This window comes from Trachinotus anak, unplaced genomic scaffold (assembly GCF_046630095.1).
Source record: "Trachinotus anak isolate AG129_WGS33_773 ecotype Australia unplaced genomic scaffold, CSIRO_AGI_Tana_v1 ptg000004l, whole genome shotgun sequence".
Classification (NCBI taxonomy): domain Eukaryota; kingdom Metazoa; phylum Chordata; class Actinopteri; order Carangiformes; family Carangidae; genus Trachinotus; species Trachinotus anak.
This window is the reverse complement of record NW_027273855.1, coordinates 10,499,275-10,527,274: the sequence shown is the minus strand read 5'-3', so window position 1 is coordinate 10,527,274 and position 28,000 is coordinate 10,499,275. Positions and strand designations below refer to the sequence as shown.

The following is a 28,000-nucleotide window of genomic DNA, read 5'->3' as shown; positions in this document are numbered from 1 at the left end:
CCCTGGTTATTCCCAGATATGATGGCTCGGCTGAGTCAACAAGAGTATTAGTTGAGCTTCAGATTATGTTTAGTAATGTGCTAAATTTTACACATCAGCCACTTCTCAGTCTAATTCATTTTTTGTTTGAAACCAGGTTCAGCCAGTACAAACCTGTACTGAAATGACTTAACCAACGATGTGGCCGGAGTTTGGCCTAATCACAGCCTCAGTCAGTATTTGATGAATATTGATTCCAAAACCATTTTTTGTCATCACCTACCATCAAAAGGTAGCTTTCCAGTGCGCATCAGAGTACAACAGAGTAGGTCTTGCTTGTTTTGATGGTTCATGCATTTTTGGTGATATTTTATTTATTTATTTATTTATTTGTTTTTCTGCAGTTTAAAAGTTATTGAATAAGAAATAAAAAAAATCATCAGTAGGCCTACATGAGGACAAGTTGGCAATGTAGTTAGAAATAGTCATAGTAATAGTTAATGAAGTTAACTCCTACTCCACTCTATTATGCACTCATGCTGTAGGTTTTCTTTATTGTCCATGCTGCAGAAATTGTAGACTCAAGCAGACCCAAGGCATTTCAGATTAAACCAAATGCCATACATTACACTTCATACTGTTGCTTCATACTATTCAGAGCAAAAAAAAAATTAAAGAAACAACATTATTTAACATCCATCTGTTATTTGTTGTGGGCATCTGTATATCTGTGTGGCCACAGTATCCAGAGCATATTGGTAAATATCTGCACTCTTGTTTGACTTGGCTGCTACACATCCTGTGGGGATTGTGCTGAATCCCTTTCCCTGTGGCTGTGTGGTAATCTTGGTTTTACATTCAAAATCTCTAACACATTGCAGAGTTCTCTGTGTTTTCATAGAAGTCTATGCAGGATGGACTTAACACTTGAGAGAGCAAGAGCTTTAAAATGATACAGCTCAGGCGTGATTATTGCTTTGTGATGTGTGAAATGGGTCAGTGCCAAAAAATAGTCTTCTACAAGTGGGATGGCTTTAATTAATACTTAAAAATCAAATCTATCTTTCTAAAAAATATTATTCAGGTCTGAAGTAAAATAAATTGCCTTAGACTTTCCACAACTTTTTATGCAAGAGTGGGAATCAAAGTGGGCATTCAGGGCTGTTATTGAACTGCAGTTTTACTCAACACAAAGTAAATCATTTTTGTGGGCACAATTAAAAAAATCCCCCTTCTGCTGTAAAACTCCGGCAATATTATGTTCGTTTCTGCAGGGTTGTGATATAAATCCTAGCTGTCTGCCGCGATTCACTACGCCACATTAAATTCTTTTAGATCAATTAAACTTCCCAGCTCACTTTACAAACCACCAGTTTTAATGTTGGCTCCCCCTTACCCTTTGAGCAGGGGAATACTCTTATGGGGTAGGCAGCACAGGGTGCTCTGCAGAATTTATTGAGCCATTGCCAAATGAACTGTGGGGGTTAAGAGAATGCATGAATTAGTCATATTCAGCATTTTATGCATAGGAAGTGGGGAAGCATTGTATTGACCTCATATTTTTTTTTTCCTTTTTTTCTCCAGGCAGAGTCACACACAATGTGTTAGATGCTTCTGACTTAATATTGTATTAATGGAATTTGAAAAAAATGACAAAAGTATCCACATATCAAAGAGTGGTGAATGACCACCACCAGATTTTGTAATGGGTAACTGCATTACTTTCTGATGTTCCAAACATAACTAAACCATAATTCTGGCACTTGCACAGTCATGGCTGCCTAACGGAAGTATGGAGACACATTATGTTGGGTCTCCCTCGGTTGCTGTTTACGACTGAGACTTGTCTGGATTCCTCTCTTTGTATTTTTAGTGGAGGGATGATCTGAGAGTGAACAGGTGGACTCGGGTTCTGTCACCAGTAAGCAGACAGATTTGCAGCTCACTTGTCTGTGAATGTTTAAAATGCTATTAGACTGAAATATAGTAATGCAACTTGTGGATGTGATAGTCCTACATTTTTACCATAGCACATAAACTTCAGTCTGCTTCATATTCCAGTTTGATATCCTGATCGTGAGTTGTACTCAGTGTGTGTGTTTGTTTGTGTACACACATTACACTTCTGCTGTGCTATTTGTGTGTACTGTAAAGGTCATTCTCACTCTCTTAGTTTTCACCCATAGATATTGTTCACATTCACAGACCATTAAACCTTTAACAAGCTATAAGCCAAGCCTAAATATCAATTATTCTTTAATTTGCAAAGAAAATATAATGATGCCAGGCTGTTGTTAATGAGGTGACTAGAGCCAGGTGTGCACCCCGAACATGTCAACATATAGTGCACGTTTTTAGGGCCATTTTAAGAATTAATTGCTGTAATTTTGTCCACCATCCCCACCCCCAACCCCAACCGCCCCCTACAGAGACTTAAAGAGTTAAGGTGCGTGCTGTAGTCGAGCTAAGTAAATTCACTTTATGACACTGCTGTGACATGTGCATCTGTGATTTCACACGCTTAATGTAAAATTTACAGTTGCAGTATTGAATGTCACGCGGGCTGTGGGGAGAGCTGGTTGTAACCGGAGCCCCCAGAGAACAAAGCGGGCGTTTTGGCCTGGTCCCCCCTTGCGCATGCCTCCCCGGCTGCCACCCCTCCCTGCCACTCTTTACAGCTGTGGAGGTGTGATCCGAGCACGATGGTTGGCCTTATAACCATTAAGCAAGCACCACGGTGCTTCTAATAGCCAGAGGCCCTAATGACCAAAACACCTGGAAGTATGGGAGTGCAGGGAAAATTTGCTTTTCTCAGGGAGCTGCTAGACGTTTGGGTGAATGGATGGCTACAGAAGAGAGGCTGGTCCAGTCCCCATCTCCCACATGGGCACCAACAACATGATCGTGAGTGACCATGTCTTCTAGCCAGATTTGGAGGGGTCTGGTGGAATGGAGTGGTCATGTTAAGAAGAGAGAGGCCCACGCTCACTTAAAGTTCAAACATGGATTAGGCACGCTCGTCCCTTGGTGTCATGTTCAATGCCAAATCTCCCCCTCAGGGAATTGATCCCCCACACTAGCCTCCAGTATTGATTTAGTTCTGTATAGATTATCAACCTCAGTGGTGCGATTAAGCTGCAGGACCTGCATTGTGTAGATATAAAAAGGCTTTTAACAGGTGTTGTTTTCCAAGTCATTCCTGTTATTTGAGATCTATTGCCATTAGAGAGATTAATATGATTACTTACTGCATAAGCAGTGAAATTAACTCTTGAGCAAAACACAAGGTCCTTTTTCACATGTCTGCATGAACTTAGAATGTGTCTGTCTGTCATTTTCCTTTATTGTTGTAATTGGTTGTGATATTAATTATACTTCCACACACCAAAGTATCCTTTGAAACATCAATGAGATAAATAATAACAGGAGTTTATGCAAAACTACTTTTAGCAACCAGGTATTTTCTTGAGTCCCCCACACCTGGTCCCAATAGGTGCACACTCACATGCTCCACTCCTCTCTGTTTTCCCATATTCCACCTAAGGAAACAAGCTGCTGTTATTCCACTAGTGAGTTGTAAACCTGCAATAAAACTGTGGCATGGCCCCTATGTGCAGTATGGGTAATGCTCCATATACTTTAATGGTACACTGGACCAGGTCATATATTTCTCTTCTTATATGAGATTCAAAAAGCTAAGGTAGGGGATGAGGTTTGTGGTCCAGCTGGTGAGTTTGATGTACTGTATGTATGTTAATGAGTACCATCTCCAGTAATGTAGGAAAAAGAGAGGCATTTTATGATCTTCATATGACTTTACATGCTAAAATTGTATCACTGCCACATTTATTATGATATGTAAATACCATTCGTGGTTGCAGAATGACACTGCCATAATTTCAGAAAACAAACTTTCTCCAGACTGTGATGAAGCATTTAACCACATGAAATCAAAGACGATGAAAAAAGATTTGGTGATGTCTGGTTGACCAAATCACGACACTTCTCATTGTTTCAGATTGTAAACTGAACTTCAGTTAAATTGAACTGTTTAACAAAATATGTTTACAGAATTTTTTGAAAGGAATTTGCTCAAGTGAAAATTCATGTAATGTGACGTGTTTAAAATAAAATTACTACAGAAATGATTACAGAACAATTTACAATGTCAGTATATATGTGATGATAAATTACATATATTGTTGTCAGGTCAACTTGTATGCTTTTATCACTTTGAATAAACATGACTAATTCTGTAACACTGCACCACATGTATGCTCTGATGCTAACCATCCACAAATTTCATAACAACAAGAGAAGATAGGTCTTTCGCCACCGCAACCACTAAACACTCCTCAGAATCAGATCCAAATGTGGTAATAGACAACATGTATTTGGGAGTGTGGATGTAACTCTAGACTACAGCCATATGATACTGACGATCAGTGTGAAGTTGTGGTTGAAACAGATGTTCAAACAAACAACAGTGTTGACAGGCTGAGGCCCAATATTTACAGTTGCCTTAGGGAAAGATGCTGTTTTTTGGTTGTGAGGAAAAGATGATTGGATGCACAAATACAAAACGCCCTCTGCAGTTATACTCTCAGAGGAAATCAATTAGAAACACATTGTGTAGACACGCAGTGGGGATTTCTCTCTTAATTAATGTTTAGTTAATTCATTGGGATCTGATTGCAGATTGCAGGGTTAAAATCTTAACTTATCTTTTGTAGCAATTCTCCATACCACAAGCTAATCAACAGTAAATGAAAAACTTAAGTATCTGAAAAATATATTTAAAAGCCTTCATTTTTACTGCATGGAACCCCCACCCACTCAGCCCCTTAAATTTCATTCATTAAAGGTGACACAAGAAACAGTCCCAAAGTGTGCTGAGTGTCTTTTTCTGTGAGACAGTATCTCGCAATGGATCTTATCTGTGGTTTCATTCAGGATTGAAAGTGTTACCCCATCTTGTTTCAGCTGTATATATTTTATCCATCCATCCATCCATCCATCCATCCATCCATCAACTATACTGTTTATCCTTTGAGGGTCACTGTGGGGCTGGAGCCAATCCAAGGCTGATACTGGGCATGAGCCCCTGCCCCTCCCTCTTTGACTCTACCTCTCATTTACCTGCCTTTATTGGTGACAGCTAGGTAACGATAGTGTTTGCCCTAAGCCTTGACGTTGGTTGTCATTGAAATTAAACTACTATTGAAAGATGTCAATACAGCCAGCCTAGCTCAGGCAATAGCCCTCCATTGAGCTTTACGACAAGCAAGCTGGTCTGGTGTAATGATACCATCGTCAATGAAAACAAGAGAACTCCGTAGATAGGCTAGTACCTTTGAATCAAAAAATATGAATACTGGGTGACTCGATATCTGACTGATTAGGGTGTATATCATATGGGCATGTGCCATTGTTTTCTTTGTTGTTGCCTGTTCTTGCGATAAATGTAGAAATAGTTGATGCTAAAATTGATAATTTTGTTGAAATCTGTTGAGTATTAAGCATTTACATCAGTGTATGAGTATTGAAATGAATAAATATGTAAGTAACCTTATGAATGTAATATATGTGACTTTAGGGATGCCCTTGTTTTTAGCTTTAGTACATGCCCCCCAAAATGTCTGTGCATGGCCCTGCATCCATTATATATATTATTATATATATTGCAACTGATAAGAAACACTCTTCGCGTTTGACGTTTTGACAGATGAGGTAGGAAGTTGCATTCCATCAGGTGTCTGTTGATCTAGCCACTGACTTTTTGTCTTGTTGGTCAGAGGTCAGCCAGGTGTAAAGCCTGATCATTTAACCTGTCTGTCCTTGGCTACCATGAGGAAGGAAGTTGCATTCGTAAAACTGCTGGAATGGAAGTGATCCAAGGAAACATTGTAGTCTCAGTGTGCTGAAGGAATTCTGTGTTCTCCCTCTGGCTTGAGAATTTACCTCAAGCCCTGTCTGTCCCTTAGGTTCAGCACTGTTTTACATTCACACATACACACTGTGCAAATGCAAACACACATACAGACACATCCATATTCATAACAGCAATTCCTCATTCCTGTATGTGTACATAGACACAGGCTTTGTTCCATATTCCATATTAAGATATGCATGGTGTGTATGTTTGGTTATTCATTAAACAGTGTTTAACAGTGAATCTCATGCTGTTAAATGGAAAGAGAAAGAGAGAACGAGTCAGCTGCACTAACTTTTTTTTTTTTTAAACCCTGATTTAGTAGCATTTGTATTACTCTTCTGTGTGAATCACACAAATACAGAAAACCCTCTGTTCGAGCTTGTAGACCACAGTCAAAAGCCACACATTAAAGAACCCCTGCTTCACAAGACAGCTAAAAACTATGACCTGTACATAATTAAAACTGCAGCAGGTTTCTACTGTAGCACTTATGATAACCTCTGCCCCCTGTGGATCTTCTCCTAGGTACACTTATGCATAGTTTTTCAAGGCACGTGGTTGGTAGGTTGTTCCAGGCATTTTGGAGAACTTGCCACAGTTCTTCTCAATGTCTTCTGTCTCGTCATGCAATCCCTGAGTGGCTGGATGACATTATGATTAGTGATTGTTGGGGCACATACCACACTTCTAGCTGTATATTTGGAGTTGCTGTCATGCTGCAGAATGAATCTAGAACTGATCAGACATCACCCTGATTGTATTACGTGATTGATAAGAATTGAAACATCTAAAAGTTTGCACAGTATTGTACATTAAGGTGCTCCCTTAACAATAACATTATGAAAGATCAGAAAGTTACTATTTTGGCTTGTAAGTATTCAGCACTTTTGTCTACTCATCATCTGTTTTTAAAACTGAATGATGCCACTCTTTTTTTAAACATGATGTGTTCTTGTTTTCAGCTTTAGTTACAGCCAAACAGGATGCAGTTGAACATGACAAAAATTTAAAGTAAACATAACCTCAAATTGTTGTTTTTTTTTTTTTTTTTTTGGTGACTTAATGACATGAAAAACATAGTAATCAAAAATGTTTCAATGTTTACCTTCTCTAATCTTTTGAAATACACAAACTGTTTCGGAGTGCAAGTTCAGTAATCGTCAGTGGAATAAGTCTTGAAAGTAACCTTCACAACCATGGTCACCTCCAACCAGGCTCCAAAAAGGATTTTCCCTTTTTTTTTTTTTTCACTGTGTCTGACTCCAGATCATGTTTAATGTAACATGAAGAAGGGTAATCAAAACAGCAGCAGTCATTCAGCCATAAATCTGGTGTTGAGGCTTTGGCTAGACAGGAAATTGATGCAGAGAGAAATGCCTCATTGGCAAACCTTAACTATTAACTCAGCCTTGTATGGTAGAGATAGGTGCAGTCAGCAAAAATTGGGCTTCACACAGGCAGTTTTAGGTTGTGCCAGACTATGCTCCCCTCAGCTACGGTCTGTTCACACCTCGTTGTCTCCATCCACCTCCACTCACTGATAATCATGGAGCAGGTCTCTCCTTTTTACACTCCTTTCCTTTTTCTCCCCTTGCACCTTTGGCCAGGAAGGAGCTTTCACAACTCAACTTGTGTGGCCACCCAAAAAGTGAGGCTGAGTCCAAAGTTTTGCAAGTACTCTGTACAGCTAGGCCTTGGGTTTCCACAGACTTGAGGAAATGAGAAGGAGAAGAGGAAGAGAGAGTGTGTATAACACATAGGTTAACACAGACAAGAGAGGGAGAGCTGGGTGGAAGCACACCAGCGGAGAAAGAAACCTGATTTATTATCACCAAAAATCAACTGCAGATGTCAGCTCACAGATTCTCCCTCTGCCACCAATTATAGACACTCACGCAAAGATCTGCTCAGCCCCACACCCTGCCTCTTTATACACACACACAGCGATTTACAGTGAACTGCAGCATACATACCTTTGCATCCATTTCAGCACAGTGTGCACACCTACTTGCAAACACATTTTTAAATTTGATTAAAATCATAATCCGCTGTCAAAGCTGAAATTGAAGGTCTTTCACCCACCTGGATTATTTCCCACTGCTGTCTCTATGTGAATGCCAGTGATGGAAAATGAAGATGTCCATAAAAAGCATTAGTGGTGTGATGTCAGCAATAATACTCCCTTGAAAGATCTCTACCCTCAAGCTTTTTTCCTGCCGCATGTTGTTCCACTGCGTCCGTCATTATGTGCTATTTCAGGTCGTTACTGTAATCACCAAACCATCCTCAGGATTTAGCATAATCTGTCTACAGATTTTTGGATTTCATTGTTTAGAGGAAGGAAGATGTGAACTTGATAATGGCTCACATAAATCGTGTATGGGAAACACGGATAAAATGATATTTTATCCAGCATTGTCCAGTGTGTGCACATAATCAAAGAGTCACAAAACATTTTCTTGATTTAATGAGTGTTCAGACCCTGAAACCCTTCAATCAGACATCAACTCTGACTATGGCTCTTGTGGACTTAATTAAGGATGACACAAAGAAATGGGGACAAACAGTGCTTAATATATTGTCATAATACATTTTGGTGTACAAATATCCGTTCTGTCTCCCATTCACGTCTATTGTAGCCCAAAAACAGACAAATTCATGTGTGTTTCCTGTTTCTCTGTGATCTCCAGCCAACTCTGGCAGACTCACAGCACAAAGAAACAGCAATGAACTGTGGAAATGGAGAAGTTATTACTGGTGTCGCTCTCATACATGATATGCTATTTTGTGATCACTCTGATCAGTATTTATTCATTACAAGCATCGAGAAAAGTGCCATCATATCCTGTGGCTGAGGAAATGTAATGTGACCACACCTGTAGTTTGTGCCAGATCTTTGCAGATGGGGAAGAACACCTATTTTGTTAGATTCTGCACTTCCTCTGTTACTGTTTACATTTCATAATTGTTCTCTCCTGACATACTTTATGTTACTCTCTTTGATTTGAACATCAGTAAGAGAACACATAGCCAAAATATTGCTAACATTAGCAACAATGTTAGTACAATGACACCTGTCAGCATTCATCTATAGCGTGAAGGAACTATGGGAGGATGTAGGGAAGGTAAAATCAGAGAAAGGCTTTCTGCTGAAGGTAAGGTGGGAAGGTGGAAAGTGACAATTTAAGCAAATACATGCAAGCTCATGTTCATGGTAGATTACTTTGTAATATGAAGGACGTATTGCTACTGTTAACCTTGTGATTGTTGCGATGAAAGGAAAAATAGTTGTAGCGCCTCCTGTTGCGGGCATAATATGTGCATCTGTACTCTGGGCAGATAGATCAGGACAACAATGCTTTGCATTCACCAGGTGTGCATGACTGTTTCTGTCAGTTTAGAGTGGTGACATCGCATACAATGATGATAATCCCTGAGCCAAGTTGGGCTCAGTTCAAATTCTGGAAGCCAAGTCTGAGTAGTCATGTGGTCTTGTGGTCTGAGCCAGGGTGGAAAACAAAAGGCAGAATGTGCACATCAAGCTCTGTATGTTTGTGTTGTTGGTGTTGTGTTGCTGCAGTGCTCCATAGCAGCCAGCACTATATTCACAAGCTCCGATATCATAAATTAAATCTGACAACAAACTGTAGGCAAAGGTAGATGTTGTAACAGGATATTCAATTTCAGTTTTCAATTCAATTTATTTGTATAGCGCCAAATCATAATACACATTATCTCACGGCACTTTACAGGGTAAGGTCGAGACCTTACTTTATTATAGAGAAAAACCAAACAGTTCCCACAAAGAGCAAGCACTTGGCGACAGGGGGGAGGAAAAACTCCCTTTTAACAGGAAGAAACCTCCAACAGAACCGGGCTCAGGGTGGGTGGCCGTCAGGGAGACCAGGAAAAACTGTATATACTATAGATAATGGTGTGATCAATAATAATAATAGATAACAGTGGTAAATAGTAATAATGAGTAGTAGTATATTTCGATCCTGCTGCTCTAGAAATGGAGACACCTGCAGAATGAGGACAGAGAGAGGGAGAGAAAGGAGAAGCACAAGAGGGAGAGAGAGGAGAAGCACAAACTACACAAAAGAAAAAAAATACAAAGTTAATGACAGAGTAGTCGAGAGAGAGAGAAAGAGAGAGCCCAATACATCATGTGAATCCCCCAGCAGTCTAGCTCTATAGCAGCATAACTAAGGGATGGGTCAGGACATACCTGAGCCAGCCCTAACTATAAGCTTTACTAAACAGGACAGTTTTAAGCCTGATCTTAAAGGTAGAGAGGGTGCCTACCTCCCGAACCCACACTGGGAGCTGGTTCCACAGGAGAGGAGCCTGATAGCTGAAGGCTCTGCCCTCCATTCTACTCTTAGAAACTCTAGGAACATCAAGTACGCCTGCGTTTAGAGAGCGATGTGTCCTATTAGGAAAATAGGGAACTAAAAGCTCTTAAAGGTACAATGGTGCCTGACAATAAATGGCTTTGTAGGTGAGGAGGAGGATTTTAAATTCTATTCTGGATTTTATAGGGAGCAAATGCAAAGAAGCTAACACAGGAGAGATGTGATCTCGTTTCCTAGTTCCTGTCAGTACTCATGCTGCAGCATTTTGGATCAATTGGAGGCATTTCACTGAGTTACTGGGACTTCCTGACAATAAAGAATTACAGTTGTCCAGTCTTGAGGTAACAAATGCATGAATTAGTTTTTCAGCATCCTTTAGAGACAGGATGGGTCTGATTTTTGCAATGTTGCGCAGGTGGAAGAAGGCTGTCCTAGAGACTTGCTTTATATGTGAGGTAAAGTCCTGGTCAAAAATGACGCCAAGGAAAACGTGATGTAATCCAGAGTCAGTATATTATCACATAATGTATCTCTGAGGTGTTTTAGGCCAAGTACAATAACTTCAGTTTTTTTCAGAATTTAAGAGTAAATAATTATTGGTCATCCAGGTTTTTATGTTCTTAAGACGCGTCTGAAGCTTTGCCACCTGGTTAGTTTCACTTGGCTTCATACACTGTGTCCCAAATTATTATGCAAATGATATTTTTCTCAGATTTTCCTAAATAGTCAATGCAAATGACAGTCAGCATAATTTTCAAGTCATCAACCATTAGTTTCATGAATTTGAATGTTATTGAACCTCCCAATGATAACAGTATTTTTCAAAAATAAAAAACTTAAAATGCACTGTCCCAAATTATTACACACGACAGAGTTTTATAACATTTTATAGGTTGTTAAGAACTGAAAATGCTAATTTTTTGAATTTGCAGCATTAGGAGGTCATATTTACTGAAATCAAAAGCTATTTCAATCAAAAACATCAGGTCAAACAGGTCAAGTTACATTTTAACATAGGACCCCTTATTTGATAGCAGCTTCACAATTCTTGCATCCATTGACCTTGTGAGTTTTTGGAGAGATTCTGCTTGAATTTCTTAGCAGGATGTCAGAATAGCCTCCCAGAGCTGCTGTTTGGATGTGAACTGCCTCCCACCCTCATAGATCTTTTGCTTGAGGATGCTCCAAAGGTTCTCAATAGGGTTGAGGTCAGGGGAGGATGGGGGCCACACCATGAGTTTCTCTCCTTTTATGCCCATAGCAGCCAATGATGCAGAGGTATTCCTTGCAGCATAAGATGGTGCATTGTCATGCATGAAGATGATTTTGTTACAGAAAGCACGGTTCTTCTTTTTGTACCATGGGTCATTTTCACACCTTCAGGGACCCTAAAGGGGCCGACCAGCTCTCTCCCCATGATTCCGGCCCAAAACATGACTCCGCCACCTCCTTGCTGACGTCGCAGCCTTGTTGGGACATGGTGGCCGTCCACCAATCATCCACTACTCCATCCATCTGGACCATCCAGGGTTGCATGGCACTCATCAGTGAACAAGACTGTTTGAAAATTAGTCTTCATGTATTTCTGGGCCCACTGCAGCCGTTTCTGCTTGTGAGCATTGGTTAGGGGTGGCCGAACAGAAGGTTTACGCATAACTGCAAGCCTCTGGAGGATCCTACACCTTGATGTTCGTGGGACTCCAGAGGCACCAGCAGCTTCAAATATCTGTTTGCTACTTTGTAATGGCATTTTAGCAGCTGCTCTCTTAATCCGATATTTTTGTCTGGCAGAAACCTTCCTCATTGTGCTTTTATCTGCACGAAACCGTGTGTGCTCTGAATCAGCCACAAATCTCTTAACAGTACGATGATCACGCTTAAGTTTTTGTGAAATATCTAAGGTTTTCATACCTTGTCCAAGGCATTGAACTATTTCACACTTTTTGGCAGCAGAGAGATCCTTTTTCTTTCCCATATTGCTTGGAAATGTGGAACGCCCTTCTTAAGTAGTTTTTCTTTAATTGGGCTCACCTGGCAAACTAATTATCACAGGTGTCTGAGATTGATTTCAGTGATCCAAAGAGCCCTGCGACACAATACCATCCATGAGTTTAATTGAACAACAAAAAATGTAATCTTTATGACACTTAAATACAATTTGCGTAATAATTTGGAACGCGGTGTAGATAAGTACAGCTGGTGCTTCCTAATAATATTTCCCAGAGAAAGCGTATATAGAGCGAAAAGTATTGGTCCTAGCATAGAACCTTGTGGAACTCTGTGACTGACTTTGTTGTGCATAGAAGAGTTATTATTAACATGAACAAACTGGAATCTATCTGATAAGTATGACTTATACCAGCTTAGTGCGGTTCCTTTAATGCCAACCATATGTTCTAGTCTCTTTAATAAAATCTTATGCTCGATGGTGTCAAATGCAGCACTAAGATCTAGTAGGACAAGTATAGAAACAGGTCCATATTCTGAGGCTATGCGGACAACAGCAACAAACACAACACCAACACCAGCAACAGGAAGTGACACAACGCGCTTACCACAGCACGTCAGCATGCTTTGATAACGTGAATATGGGAACCACTTGCATCAAAGAGCTGCCTCTGAAATTTCAAATGTCTCAGCTTCTAAAATAGCATGCAAATGCACCACAATGTTGGACTTTTCAATTTAAAAGTGATAAATGGAATAAAATTCACAAATATATGTATTGTTGTAAGATATGCAAGAGCAAAAAAGTGGAAGCAGAAGGGAGGGTGTTTGATTACTGCCTGATTGATTTAATTTTCACTTGCAGTGCCTATTGTTAATTAATTATGTTCATTTTTTTTTTTTTTTTTCCCTTAGCTTTATTTTTATTGTGCTCTCCATTAACCAATGAAGTACTTACACTACGGGTTCAGTATTTCCTTATTTTCTTTTTTTTTCCCGGGAAACTAACTGTTACTCCGTAACACATGTTAATACTGTATTCGCCTCTGATCATCTAATGGACGTCACTCACCAACTGATACTGCTCCGCAGTAAACAGACAGCAGTTGTATCCAGAAAAAGCATGATGTCCGGACCTCATGCTGTCTAATGCTGACTACATAAAACATTCCAATGCTAACACTTCTTTCTACATTTTATGGTTTGTACAGTTTTTGTTTAAATCTAACATGTACAGAATATTAGCCACAGACTCACTCACCTACTGATTCAAGAAAGTAGTGTTGCTAACAATGAATATGACACATACTTAGTAAATATTAACACTTGAATTTTTTTGGGCTTGCAGAATGTGTTGGGCAAAGCATTTGGTTAACAGCTGAATTATTTCATAGAGTACTTTTCCATTGTCCTGCTATATGCAAATGAAATCAAGATACAAAAGTGATGCAAATAAGCTTGAGATGAAAACAAATGCACATGGTTGTGGTTCCAACAGTGGCCCTATTTACTCACATGTCGTGGTGCAGGTAACATGAGAAATGTGCAGACATGTAGGACTGTTGCTCCGAGCCAGAGAAGTTCAGAGGAACATCACAACACTCTGAAAAAGGTCATGTTTAGTAACAGCTAGCCAATCGTATGTCTATTTACATTTAACTCGCAAAATCGCAGTTGTTTTGGGAAAACTCACCTGTTAGTTACAACCACAGAACCACATCCAAAAGAATTTAGCACTGTGTACTTGTACTAATCCTGGTTCAGTATTTCAATGGGAAACTGCTCTCCTCATGTTAATAAAATACCATAAGCAAGTTAGTTCTTTTTATAGTTCTTTTTTTTTTTTTTTTTTTACATATATTTTATTGATTTTCATAACATTGTTCAGTGCTCCAGAATAACTTTTTCACCACTGTCCCAGAACCATCCCGAAAAACATTTTTTACTTTTCCAAAGTGAATGTAAACTGTCCCAAAATCAAAATGTTTTTTTTTTTTCACTTTGTTATCATACTCACAAATAGACAGAGATTCTTATTTTGTAGTTAAGGTAGATTGATGTATCCTGCCTGCTTTGGTCCTGTTTCTGCTCCTGAGAACCCATATTAGTGACTGTATTTCATATAAGAATAAAATTCAGACCCAGACATCTTTCTGTAATAAAAATTTTAAACCAGAGCAGAACACAAATTTATACATTATCCTGCTAAATGAACTCAGACTAGATTTTTGTTATCTTCTGCTTACTGCTTTTTCTGTAAAACTGGACTCATTGGGAGCTGTACTGGGAGCTGTGGTCCTGAACCCACCCTACTGCTCTGCTCCTCCTGTCTGTTGTCTCTAGAGTTACTGCTGCAAGATGAACAACTATTTGAAACATCTGGATTCTTCTGGATTTGAACTTCTTTTCTCTTAGGTTTCTAAACTTTGTTATTTATGTAAAATGAGTCAGCACCAGTCCACCGCTGCCTCAGAGTTTAAAAAATGAAAAAGATACTAACACATAAATGGTAAGGAGGTGGATGGAACCAAAATGAAAATAGTTATCTGGGGAGACAGTGAGGTAGATGATAAATGCACAGAACCACAGTTTGCCACGCAGCTATATGTATATATATATCCTTTCATCCCGGAGGCGTCCCGGGTCAGATCTCTGTTTCTCCCAAACACATTTGTTTTATCAGCAGTCCAGTTTTCTCTCATTAAATGTTGATTGTTGAATTCTCAAAACATGTGAATCTCTCCATATCATATATCTCTTCAACTGGAGTTTTACTTCTCAAACTCACTGCAGCAGTGTAAAGAGCTAATTTGCAGTATTTCATATCTCACTTATTTTCATTGTTTGCAGTCAAAATCAAACTATTAACAATCTTTGTGTTATATTAGATCTAGCCTTCTCTGTTCAAACAACCTTTTATTTCAGGGAAATCTCCTAAATGGCATATTTTTCTTTGGAATAGTTCCCAACTCAGACAGATATTGTATTTCCTTTTGTCTCACTTCAAAAATGTGTCCACTTAAAATCTATCCATCTCTATATCCTGTGATTTATTTTGAGGATTACATTTGAATGCATTATTAACTAGATTTTGTACATGTAAGAACATCCAGTGTCTTCAAAGCTAACACAGACACATTTCCCTGATTTTAGTTTTTTCTTCATTGGCCTCTTACCTGGAATATATTGAGTAAAATTCGTGCTTCCAGCTTTGAAAAAGGAAAATGATCTTGCCTGTAATACATAACAGACCTAGTTGTTCCCTATAAAACTATACAACCAGTTCACAATATCCAGGACTGCTTGTCATGCCTCCTATTTGAAAGAAATCAGCTGGAGGCAGCTGGAGTCCTATGGTAACACCAGCAGTTTGTCCATGTGATGGACAGTCCCTTGTCTTAAAGTCCAGTATTATAATGGCACCTATAATTTGATATATAATTGTAAGTGGCTGAACCTCCCGTAAATCACTCGTTCTTTCCCCCCTCCTATTCTTTCCTGCTGCTTCAGTTCTCACTACTGAAAACCTGTCCGCAATTACTGGATCCTGTAGGCCTGCACTTGTTCTGACAGTTTTATATCATATCTGGTCTCATACTATAGTTAGTGCTATGCAGAAACACACATATTCATTAGTGCAATGCAGATGCACATTTTGCCTCTGTTGCTATACTGAAACACTCAATTACCTGTTTATGTTCATTATAGATACAGTCAAAGATTAATGAAATGTATCATAACTTGAGCACATTCAACAGTTTTTACTGTAACATACAACATAGAGGCTACTGTTGTGTTAAATGTAAGCGAATTTAAAGTGCCAGGTTTTGGAGCTGTCAAAACACTTAGATTTTTGTGTTACCAGCTCCATCTGAAGTTTTACTTTTTTATTTTTTACAATCCAAGATTTAGAACTACTTTGCCACATTAATGGATCCACGTTGTAATTTGGGATATTAATGTGATTAATGAGTAGGTCATTGTTGCTACAGGTGACTGACCCTGTGATGAATGTTATGTTCAGTGCTATGATAAATGTGGCGCAGTGATGACACAGTATTAGCACAGTCTAATCAGAGGTTAATATGTTGGTTTACTCTAACTTAACGATCTGTGGGCTAAATAACAATAAAGCACAGTCTAATTAGTATGTTTATGAGAACACTTTCATTTTGATAGACGACCATGCGGTGTTCAGCGCCGCTAGCTAGCATGGCTACCCTAATGTAAACACCTCAGTGACCAGCTCTCAGTGACATACCAAGTTGTAAAAACATTTATGGGATTAAGAGGATGGTGGGAGGTCAAGAATGAATTGTGTGTGTGGGTGTGCGAGAGAGAGAGAGAGAGAGCGTTTGATGGGGTCAGCTGATATATTACTCAGGCAGTTTTTCTGCTGAGTGGCGTGCTTGGGAAATGGTGTTGAATCTTTTTTTTTCTCATTTTCTTTCCTTGTTGGTGGAAACTAGCCTATGAATAAATGCCAGCACTGTTCACTCACTCCTCCAGGGCACCAGGCTAATACTGTACACTGTATAGACGCACACACACACACACACACACACATATCCTAACATACACACACTCTGTCCCCAATAAAATGTCGCTAGTAAAGCCCTGATTTTCCTGTGGGTTGTCATTGAAGAGATCCATAGGGAATATGTCACTGTCAGAGGAGCCGAAGACCAAAATAAAGTGGAGTGAAGTTGATTTTATTGAGACACTCCAGTCCGGTTGAAGGATTGACTCTGCACTGCTTTTTAAGATAACGTCAGTTTTTTCGACCTGACCCAACAGCATTGCTATGTTTAAAAAGAATGTTTCCATATTTTCATATCGCAAGACCCAAAAAAGACCACTTGTTTGTATTAGAATATTCTATCTGTATATGGAAACATTATTCTGGGAAGGCCTTTTATGACTAAAATTGTACGATCCACAATAAAAATCCTTAATAGGCATATAAAGGGCCATACACACACCTATTGCTCTTTTGTAAATAATAGATTTTTCTTGATGAGGTATTAATTAGCCAGATGATAATCAGGCCACAAGTTAACACATTTTTGTATTAGGTGTATGTGAGAATTTTCTTGGAAGACTCATGGTTTATTACTTTAGCATTTAAAATGTAAGAAACTGAATCCATAGTGTGTTCTAAGAAAACTATATTAAATGTGAAAATGGTGTCAAACAGTGTCAAACCATTCAGTAGTAGAATTACTTAAAATGTGCTTAAGCATGATGTATTATCCACATTCATTTTTGTGCTTTAAAGCTGGGCAGAACAGCTAATGCTCAGAAAAACAGTGGCAACTAATGGCTTTCTGAATGTAATGTCTTTATCTCTACTGGGAAATTAGTGGCTAAACTTATCCCTCAGAAATGTTACTTAAGATATGCCTCTATTTAACATTGTATGCAAAACACATTTATCCACAAAACAGAATAATATCTCCTAAGAAAACCCCATCCTACGTCCTCTCTAGTGGCTGATTTAATTGTGTTAGTCATTGGAATAAACTACAAAAAGTATTAAGATGTGTTTTTTAGGCCATTATTAAGCATGGATGCTCCTACTTTTCTCACACTTAACCAGTGTTTAGTCACAACTCAGTGAACATCAATGTTCTGCGTAGTATTTCAGCTCAGACCCCCCTAATTAGTTTAACATTAGCAACCACAATCAAACATATGCTGTTCTCAAGTACGGGAAGTCGTAAACCTCAGTATTTACTTTGTGTGCCCCTGTTTGCACCATTAAAACAGCTAATAGGTAATAATGCCTTTCCCCCAATTGATAACAAGTGTATTTAGTGCTTTGAGACTGTGTGTGGGTAGCGCTTTGTTTGACTGCAGACTTTGAGAAAGTGAACTAATAACACTATTAGAGTCAGTTTTAAGGCTAACTCTGTTCTTTTTGGACAGAAGCAGCCAGGACATTTATGTTAAATGGGCTGTGCCACAAATATTGTAAATAAAAGGCTGACGCAGGCACAGATATGATCAAATTAATAAGTTCAGCTCATCTCCTTATGATGTGACGTTTTCACCATGCTCAGCATATCTATCATTTCTGAGACACAAGCCTGCCTCCTAGCCTCATCCAATCTTACACCCTGACACCTACTGAAATCTCATCAATATCACCAGCTAATAGCTCAAGAGTGTCTTACCCCCTGGGCTGTTTTATGACTGGCATTTTTTATGAGACCACAGTGGGCCTTCCTGCCTTGCGAGGTCAGACGGCACGACAGCAGCGGTCAGAGTGAATGGCTCATTTCCTAGCCGTGGCATGATGGAGAGGATACAGCTCCTCTGGCCTTTCCTCCAGGCTGTCGGTGACGAGACACACACAGAGCAAATCTTAAAGAGTGTGTCAAACCACTGTCTGCTAGCCCTGCTTCATGTACTGAACACCACATGGGTCATTATGAGCTGTTTCAGTATGACAAATCTCCACAGAAGACACAGTCACAGATCACTCAGAGGGATCTCTTCCAGCTAACTGGAAAAGGTAGCTCGTATTGAGCCACCCCCAGAAGATGTGGTTGATTTAATTTTATATGGAGTGAAACAATGAGTCAGGACGGGCTACTGCTGAGCTCTCAGTGTAAAAGGCAGCTATCCCATCTGGAGGTGACTGAGTGGGATTTGTAGCAGCCAGCACTGGATATCCTTGCTGTCGTCTTTTATACATTCATAAGGAGAAAGAAGCGAAGGAGGAGGAGGAGTGTAAGGGGGAGGGGAGGCAGTGTTGCTCTGAAAATGAAAATGAATTCTGGCTTTTGCCTTGTGCGTTTTATGAGAACTCGGAGCAAACGTCATTGGACAGCCCACTCACAGATCAGGCCCCCACAGTTATAGGATATCTCTGGTTTCCATCACAAGGAAAGACGCGTGCACAAACATGCACAGGCAAGTATAAAAGGACAATTACATACACGTGCCAACAAATCCTTGCAAACACACACACAGACTTGCTTATGTGTTTGAGCGCTTCAAACACAAGTGAAGACTCTCCTGCACTTACTTGCTTCCATAATATGTGCATCAATCTCATATCAAATACACAGTCTATTCTCTCTCTGTGTCTCCATCATTCACTCATTCTCTCTCTCTCTCTCTCTCACACACACACACACACACACACACACACACACACACACACACACACACACACACACACACACACACACACAGTGTGCAGTGAGGGTCTGGGAGCAATCAAATAGCTGCACTACACAGCCCGTCTGAATCCTGTTTTCCTGTGCGTCTGCACCCATGTACCAGCGGTTCCTCCCCAGTGCTCCAATAAAACCTCACTAATGATCCCCCTCACCCCCCTCGTCCACACCCTGGCTCTGGCACCCGGCCTGTAGATGCACGAACCAAGGGGCAGTTTACGAGTCAAGCGGCCGTCCTTACCCGTGATGTCATCCGCAGCTCTCACTTAATCCCGCCAATCCCCCGAGAGCCGCCAGCCAGACACACGAGAAGAATACAGCTGCTATTTCTACCTCCTTTTTTCAGCCCTCTCTATCTCGTCTTTTCTGTTTGTTTGTTTGTTTGTTTGTTTATTCTTCAGACTGTGAGGAGGTCTGCGTGTGCACCACACACTCTCTGAGTCTGTGGGTGGATATTTTTATAAAGGGCTTTTCCCAAAATATACTGCTTGTCCAATTACTGACACATTAACTGCTTCTCATCTGACGCACCAAGCAGCGAGCGGACACTGACTCACTGTTTTCAGAATGACTCGATTCAAGCAGCATAGAGGGATTATAGGTTTCCTTCTGCCCTCTATACAGCTACCTCCATCCAAATAGGAAGTACTCTGACATGCACTCACACCCTGTAAATCTACCACCTCATGTTTCTTCTTGGAAAAATAAAAAGGAATATATGATCTACTACAGGTGACCATCAGTTTTTAAGTCAGCCACAGTATTTGTGTTTAAAGAAATTTACAGAAAGTGAATAAAAAACAGTCTGTGCAGAAAAATAATGAACCTCAAACTTTCTGTAAAAGGAAACTGTACTTTCTGTAATGTCATCCTGCAGCTTTAAAGGAGAGCACCCAACTTGTGCACAACTTTTCCAGCTTTGAGCCTAAAAGCAGATTGTTTTCAGTTAATGTCAGGCTTTCAACGAATCTAAAATAGTAATGAATTTGGTTTTCTAACTGTTCAATACTATGATGCAGTTAAAATGTGTTTTTTGAAATGATGAAAGCAGAAGGGTTGCTTTAGCTCATGAGTGGTAATTGTGTAAACATTTGTTCCAGATTCAGCACCACAGGTCACGTTGTGATGTATGGCTGCTGTCGTCTAATCAGCTCTGGGAAATGAGCACACATGCACAGGCACGCAAATTTAGTCACATATGCACACACACAAACTAGCTGTTCTGTTGCAATAAATGTGAACAAAAGTTATAGTTGTCTGTGGTCAGTAAACATTACAAAAGATTGTTGTTGTTATACCAGTTTAAACAAATGCAAACTTTCTAAATTGAGATAGCAGCTGAATGACAACAAAGATGAAGCTGCATTTTGCTGTTAAGGACAGTAAATGAATGAAAATAAAACTTAATTAAGGATGGCTTACTTTGGCCTGCCCATCTGTTTCACACACACATTATGTTTCCAGATATATGCAACCTTAACACCCCTCCTTCTCACACACACAGACTCACACACACCATACAAATCCAACATAGGTAGTTAATTATGAGGGAAATAACCCTTTCCTCATTTGAAAGGTAAGCTCTTACTTACTTGATTAGCTGCCATTTGTCCCCTTGAAATGTATGACTCACTCAGTCACTTAAAAGACTTCAGTCTTTGGTCCATTGTGGAGTCAGATGCATCTTTCAAAAGTAACGTACTCAAACACACAACACTCAGAAGCTGGTGCACTGGGAAAGAGTGCACATGTTAAATGGCTTAGCTGTACAAATTGTGTTCAAAAATACATGTTTTTGTTGGAACAATTAACCTATTTAGATTTAAAAGTTCAACTTAAGAAGTTCCATAGCAAAAATTTGCTATGAAAAAACTATTTGTAATTTTGTTAAAAATGTGAGGTGAACTGCAAATGTTTTACCTCATGACTGAGGTGAACAATGATTCAGCAGATCAGGGTATGATGAGTGCACAGCAAAACGGTCTCACTAGGTAAATGACTAGATCTTAGTCAAGTCAATTCTGAATCTAACAGCTAATATTTAAATGTACTATTGTAAGCATGTTTTGTGTCTGGGACATTTTCATTAAATACTTGAAGAGAATGATTTTCTCCCCATTAGATTTTTCAGAGGGTTAATGGGCTCTACTTTATACAGTAAATTTGTAGAACAGCAGCCACCTGTCACTGACTGACATGTACTCGGTTGCAAGAAATCTATCTCTCCCGAAAAGGACGGTTCATTTCAGCAATCTCCATGGTTCTTTCCCCTGTGAAATCTCTTAAGAGTTTCTGGTCTGAGAGGGCGTCCAGGCAGGAGAGGACAGGTGACTGGCCTGCACTTCCCTTCCTCCTACCTCTGAAAGGAAAACAAGTCATAAACCAAAAGGAAAAAAAAAAACTTTCTCAGCTAAAGAATCCACAGGGTGAATGGAGAGAGGGAGGAGTAGATGGAGCGAGAGAGTCCATTAAAAAGAATGACGGCCACAAAAAAAGGAAAAAATCCCCACAGCAGCACACAATGCCATAGCTGGGGTTAAGTGCTAGGATTTCAGTCGATGGGGGATTTGGGGGTCCCTGCGTTTTTAAGCCTCTGTCCCCAAACCTCGCCTTCATCCCACCTCCCTCCCCAATACATACTCTCTTTATTTCTCTCTCTCACTCTCACACACACATGTACGTCTCTCCCAGATCTACCATCTCCACCCCTCCTTCCCAAAGTCCCAGTCATCTGCCATAATCAGAACGATGATATACGGGCCCCATTAAAAGAGAGGGGCTGCTGACATGCAGGACAATAGCCCCTCACAGTGTGTCCAGGAAGCCTGCCCATCCAGGTGCACTCTCCCTTACAGCCAGAGGCCTGCCTCCCCCCCCCCCCCCCCCCCCCCAACCACCACCTCCCTCCACCCCTACCCCGCTCTCTCCCTAAACCTCCAAACTCAGTGTGAGCCCATTGAGAGGGAAGGAAGAAACAGGAGAGGAGCAAATGGGGAGTGGAGGAGTTGTGTGGGCATAAGGAGGGATTTGCAGGACTGAGATTCGAGAGAGAGAAAGAGGAGGGTAGTGTTGGGCACAGAGGAGTGAGGCGAGTGAGGGAGAGCTCAGGTGTGTTGAAAAGACAGGACATTTGAGCAGTCAACGATGGGGGGGCGGGGGGGCGTGTGTGTCAGTGAGCTTGAAACAATGATGATAATAAAAGTCTCCCCTTTCACCCTGTCTGCCTCTCTGCTGCTCTCCCTTTTTCGCTTTTTGCTCACCATCTCTACCTACCTGACCTACCGCAGCGCTTGAGGTACAGAGGAAGGTTGAAGTGAGAGGGGAGGAAGAGGAGGGAGGTAACGGCTAATGGTGGTGCCGAGGGAGGAGCCGTCACTGGTGGCCCATCAACACATCCTCACTGACAGCTGTCGGCCTGTCTGTTAGCAGGTAATTTAGACCAGACCCATCCCACTGACACACACACACACACACGCACACATACATTTTTATGTTAATCCATCAGTACTCAGATTACTTCTTTCTAATGATTGACAATCAACTTAGACAACACATACTGCCACAGCATGAAACATTTGGTGATGTGCAGGTCAGAAGTTAAATACAAGCTTCATCTCTCCCTTTCCCCTCAGTGGTTCATGGCCAAGACACTGTCACCAATACCGAGGGCCACCACCAGACCCCCAAGAGCCTCCGAGGTCCACTGCACAAATCCTCGTCTGCGCCCACTAGTCCCTTAATACACACTGACTATCTGCCCTCAGCTCTCTGTGTGGTCCTCGTATGTGCTTCAACAAAGAGAAAGAGGAAACGGTAAAGAGAGTGGACATGTCTATCCGAGATTATCTGCCTTCTCTCTGATGGTCACCTATCCTAAATCGAGGGCTGAGATTCAGAGGTTTTCTCTTGTTTTGATCTTACACATCAGAGTAGCATTATTAAAAGCTGATGTGGCGTTCCTATTTGACACAAATCCCACTGATCTGTGATCAGCATTGTTTAAATGTTCGGTACATTTCAGCGTCTAGAGCTGTTTTCCAAGACATCTCTTCTGCATCCATTTTAAGGTTTGCCTCTCTTGTCTTTAGCCAAGCTGCACTCTCTCACCGTCGCTCGCCTCCAAGTCCTGAGAGGGAAATGAAAGCTGGTTGGGGAGATACAGTCAACAAGGTGGTAGGAATTTTAATGACTGGCTTTCTGCTGCCTTTTCCTCTCCCGCCGTTTTGGCACTCAAATAATGATCCGGCAGGCTTTGCCATTTGGCACCCACTGACTTTCCTCACTAAAAAAGGTGGTGGACAGAATAAAGGGCAAGTCCGCCATAACCCCCCTGCCCACTTTCTGATAAAAGACAAAGTACATTTTAATTAAAGCCAAGGCAAAGCTTGAATAATAGATGGATCTCATTTTCTGAAAGGTTTATTCTTTTGACTTACTTAGTTCTGTTTTGTGTCTTTGCTGTCTTGCTGCTACTTTTCAGTCTAGATGCTTCAAACAAGCATTACTTACAGCTTACGCATATCCATATGTGTACGTATGTACAGTCTTATGTATGCACATAGTCACACTGTCACACACATTTTATTTCATGCATGAAATAAAGGTGATAGGCCATCAGACCCCTTTTGGCAGACATTACACGGGTCCAGTGAGCAGAGAGCATTCATCACGACCAATCAGAAGAGCCAGTAGAGTTTGTTATTGGAGCTCTGATTTTGGAGCAGGGGTGCTCACACACTCAGCGGTAGGTAAGGCTGACAAAGTCCTGGCTTGTGTGTGTGTGTGTCTCAGCGCAAGTGTGTGGCACACTCTCTTCCTATCAGACCGCTCTCTCCTTCTCTTGAAGCAGAACAGATCCTCTGGATAAGCTCACCCAGCGGCAGAGAACCCCCCACCCTCACCCCCAACCACAACCCATACGTGCACATTTATTCCTATATTGCGCGCCTCCCCTCCTCCCTTCCCACCATCTCTACTGTCTTGATCGAACCCTTAGTACATAATGGAACAGTGGAAAGTGTGATTTTCCTCTTTTTTACTGATTGCGCCCTTTCAGTTTGTATACTGCAGACGAAGGCCCTGAGTTTCCTTGTACAGCCAGGCAGCCGATTGTCAATGTGAGGAAACAGATCAGTCTGTCTGGCTACCAGCGCCACAGTATAGTGAATGATGACTGATGCCGCTGCATCAACACCTGTCTCTCAGGATGTGTGTGGGAGACATGGTCATGTGCACGCACACACGCACTGTGTCTGTAAATATATGTTCAACATGCTGTAAATGCATTTCCTTTTCAATTTTTTTTTGTCTGTATTTGATTGTTGAGGAAATGAGGCTGAATCATGGGTTTAGAGCAATCTCCAAACAAACTCTTCCCTTCCTATTTCATGCCACAAACACTGTCTCAGACTTCTCGCTCCGAGTAGTAACACAGTTGATTTTATTAAATTTTGTTCTGTGCAACAATAATTTACACAGATTAGTTGTTTTCCAAGATGCATTATGATGAACAAATTCATTATTGTTAGGCTTTGCGTTTGATTGCAAATCACCTCACAACATTAAAAGAGCAGCCAGATTCTGGACAATCAGGAATTGTTGTCCACTGCAGGCAATGAGAAACCAGAAATCCATTTACTTTTAAGTACCACAAAGACGTCAGCTGGTATTAAACATGGTCACTTCATTTCCTCCTCGCTGGCACTGGAAAGTTGACTGTAGCTGAACTGTTAGATGACATCACACTAACAACCAGTTATTGTAAATCAGTCATTGAAATCACAACACTGTGATGTGGTGACTGATGGTGTGAACACACTGGAGCAAATGATTGAATGATAGAACAAAGTTCTGCAGTGCAATGACTTTCAGTTAAATAAAAACACATTTGTCAGTAGAGACCAGACAGTGACCATTACATTTCAAAATAAAACCATGTTATTGTTGAGGGATTCTGGAGATTTAGTTTTGAGTTTTGTTTACTTACATGTAGGTTATTCCCTGTAGTTTGGAGTTACAGGAGCACGCACACACACACACGCACACACACACGCACGCATACACACACACACACACACACACACACACACACACACACACACACACACACACACACTCACACACACATACACACACATACTGCAGAGCAGACCATCCCAGAGGAAAAGTTGGAAGGTGCCACCATGACCCCAGGCCTACAGGTGTGTGTAAGCCCAGTGCACACACTCAAGTCTCAGCAGCTGACAGGTTATAAGTGTCCCACAGTAGCCTTGTTCCAAATGACAACTTCAAAGGTTACACTGAATGGGTCACAAAAAAACATTATTTTCAGCATATGTGTGACATGGTTGGGGTGGGGGGGAAATCCCCAAAATAGAGTGGCAAGTTGTCCAGTTTTACCACATGGCAAATGTCACTGCGTGACATATATGGGCTTATAAAAATGGCAAGCGAAGACAGGGCAGATCGCGAATCCAATCGTCCGTCACACTTTATTAGCACAACCAGAAAGACCGAATCTTTCCCATCTTACTATGTGACACATTTGGTCCACAGATGAGCTCCGCTGTAAAACAAACCATTGGATTTTAACAGAAACCACACTTCCGAATAAAATCCTTCCAGTGATGAGCAATCAGCATTTGTGTGCGGGCTAACATTTGCATGGCGCCATCATATGAGCAGCTGTCACTCTGCACTCTTCCCTGACCTCATCTGAGCAAACATCACTTAAAATTCATTTAGGGGCTACACATGCTGCACACGTAGGTTCATTGTTTTGTTTTTTTCTTTCCTTTTTTTCAGAAATGAGAGAAGAAGGCCCAAGTGGTAACAATTTGAAGTCAATAAACTCTTCTCCGCTAAAATGCCCTGGCTTCAGAAGAGTGGTGTGGGTGTTCTGCACGGCGGTAATGGAATTGTTAAGCATGCTCAGGGATTTGGCAGCTGGCTCCCTTCGGAAAAGAGCAGGAGTGGAGGATGACAACCTGTTAAAATCCAGTGTTTATCTCTCTCTTTCTCTCTCATGATGAGGTAGTGCAAGGAACGTACACAAACATGCAGAAACACAGGAGGCAGGGTTCATATGATATAGGTTCTTTTAGTTCATACAATAAATACAAAGAATTTCTTTCTTGATGCAGGTATTGTATAAATACATATGCTGTGCACAAATTAAGACAGAAAGTTCTCTTCCCTTTAATATATGAATGTTTATCTTCAGTATTCATCTAGATCCAGTAACCTGAGTGTCTGTGTATTCTGTGCTCTGAGTGGCCTCTCTTTGCTGGCACAGAAGTTATTTCTATTAAAGGAGGCAATGTCAATAACTACAGAGAGAGAGAGAGAGAGAGAGAGAGAGAAGCTGAGTATAAGTCTATTGTGCAACATGTGTTTGTGTATCTGACACAGGAGGGCAGTCTTTCAACGCTTCCCTCCATCAGTGGAGGAGACCAGCTGACTGGTTAGTTGCACCGTACTCTCAGACCTGGGCCTCTGCAGTTCTAATTATTCTCTAATTGATGTCAAGTGTATAATTAATGGATCATGGATTGTTGTTTCATTCCGTCATCAAGTGAGAGAAAATGCATCTCTGCTTCTACTCAGCAAGCTAATCTCACCTGTAACCTGACTTTGACTTCTGTTTCCCTCCTTGCTCTCTACCTCGTTTGCCATTTTCCTCTTCCAAGTTTTGCTCAAGTTCAGCAAAGTGACTTTCATCCCCAACCTACTACATCACTTGTCCCTCCGTCACCCTTTTTCAACACTTATAACTCCTGCTTGAGCCGTCACTAGTGAATCGTGTCCAGAGTCAATATTTATCCAGGTTGTGTTAGAAACTATCTGCCATTTCAGCACTTACTGTGCCTCCTCAACAAACAACACGCAGTTCTGATGCACATTGAAATTCTCCTTCATGTGTTTCTTCCCTCTGCCTCTTTCTTCCTGCAGTGCTCCTGCAGACCAATTATGCAGTTCATCCACCCTGCTTCTGTAGGTGTGTGTTAGAGAAATTCTTCATTAACTCTTCTCTGTGAGCCCCCATCGATCCACCCCAGGTTCATGTGCAGGGGTGGAGGAGAAATCTGGGGAGTGGGGTGGTCCTGCAGAGGAAGTGGCAGCAAACCCCGGGAAGTGCTGTTGTTTTTGATGTGTTGCCGAAGTCCCACCCAGCCCCCACCCCCACCTCCATCCACCATCAACCCTCCCCACCCAACACCCTTGGCTTTAGCTCCTATTAATCATCCTGTCAGTCCAGCAACACGCACATTTGCTTTCTCACCACGGACACACATATACACTGTGCGGCAAAACAAACAAATAAATAATGTAGCTGGTCACTGCCAGGTTACAGGAGTCTAAAGGGAGAATGAGAAAATAATCTCTATGGAAATGGAAGCAGTGCAGGAGAGCTGCCGGGTTTGTTTGCTACTTGCAGTGCTTGTGCTTCAGTCGCTAAAACCTTTATTGGCCTTTGTTGGATTGTAGAGTGTTTGGCGTTTTATGGTTTGTTTCCTATGTGATGTCAGGCTTATAGTGTAAGTGTGCAGCTTGGCCTAAGTTATTTTTTCCTCATGATGGGAAGTCATCTGCTC

The 28,000-nt window shown here is 41.0% G+C and overlaps 1 long non-coding RNA gene across 1 annotated transcript in view; it reads left to right on the top strand.

Annotated features, from left to right (window-relative positions):
* The window catches only part of LOC139620361 (uncharacterized), a 69,751-nt gene extending 46,435 nt beyond the window's left edge, over positions 1-23,316 (top strand). The window contains exons 4-5 of the long non-coding RNA XR_011690815.1: positions 22,694-22,835; positions 23,039-23,316. This is a non-coding gene — a long non-coding RNA (uncharacterized lncRNA). The remainder of the gene's footprint in view (positions 1-22,693; positions 22,836-23,038) is intronic.
* Positions 23,317-28,000: the final 4,684 nt, after the last annotated feature.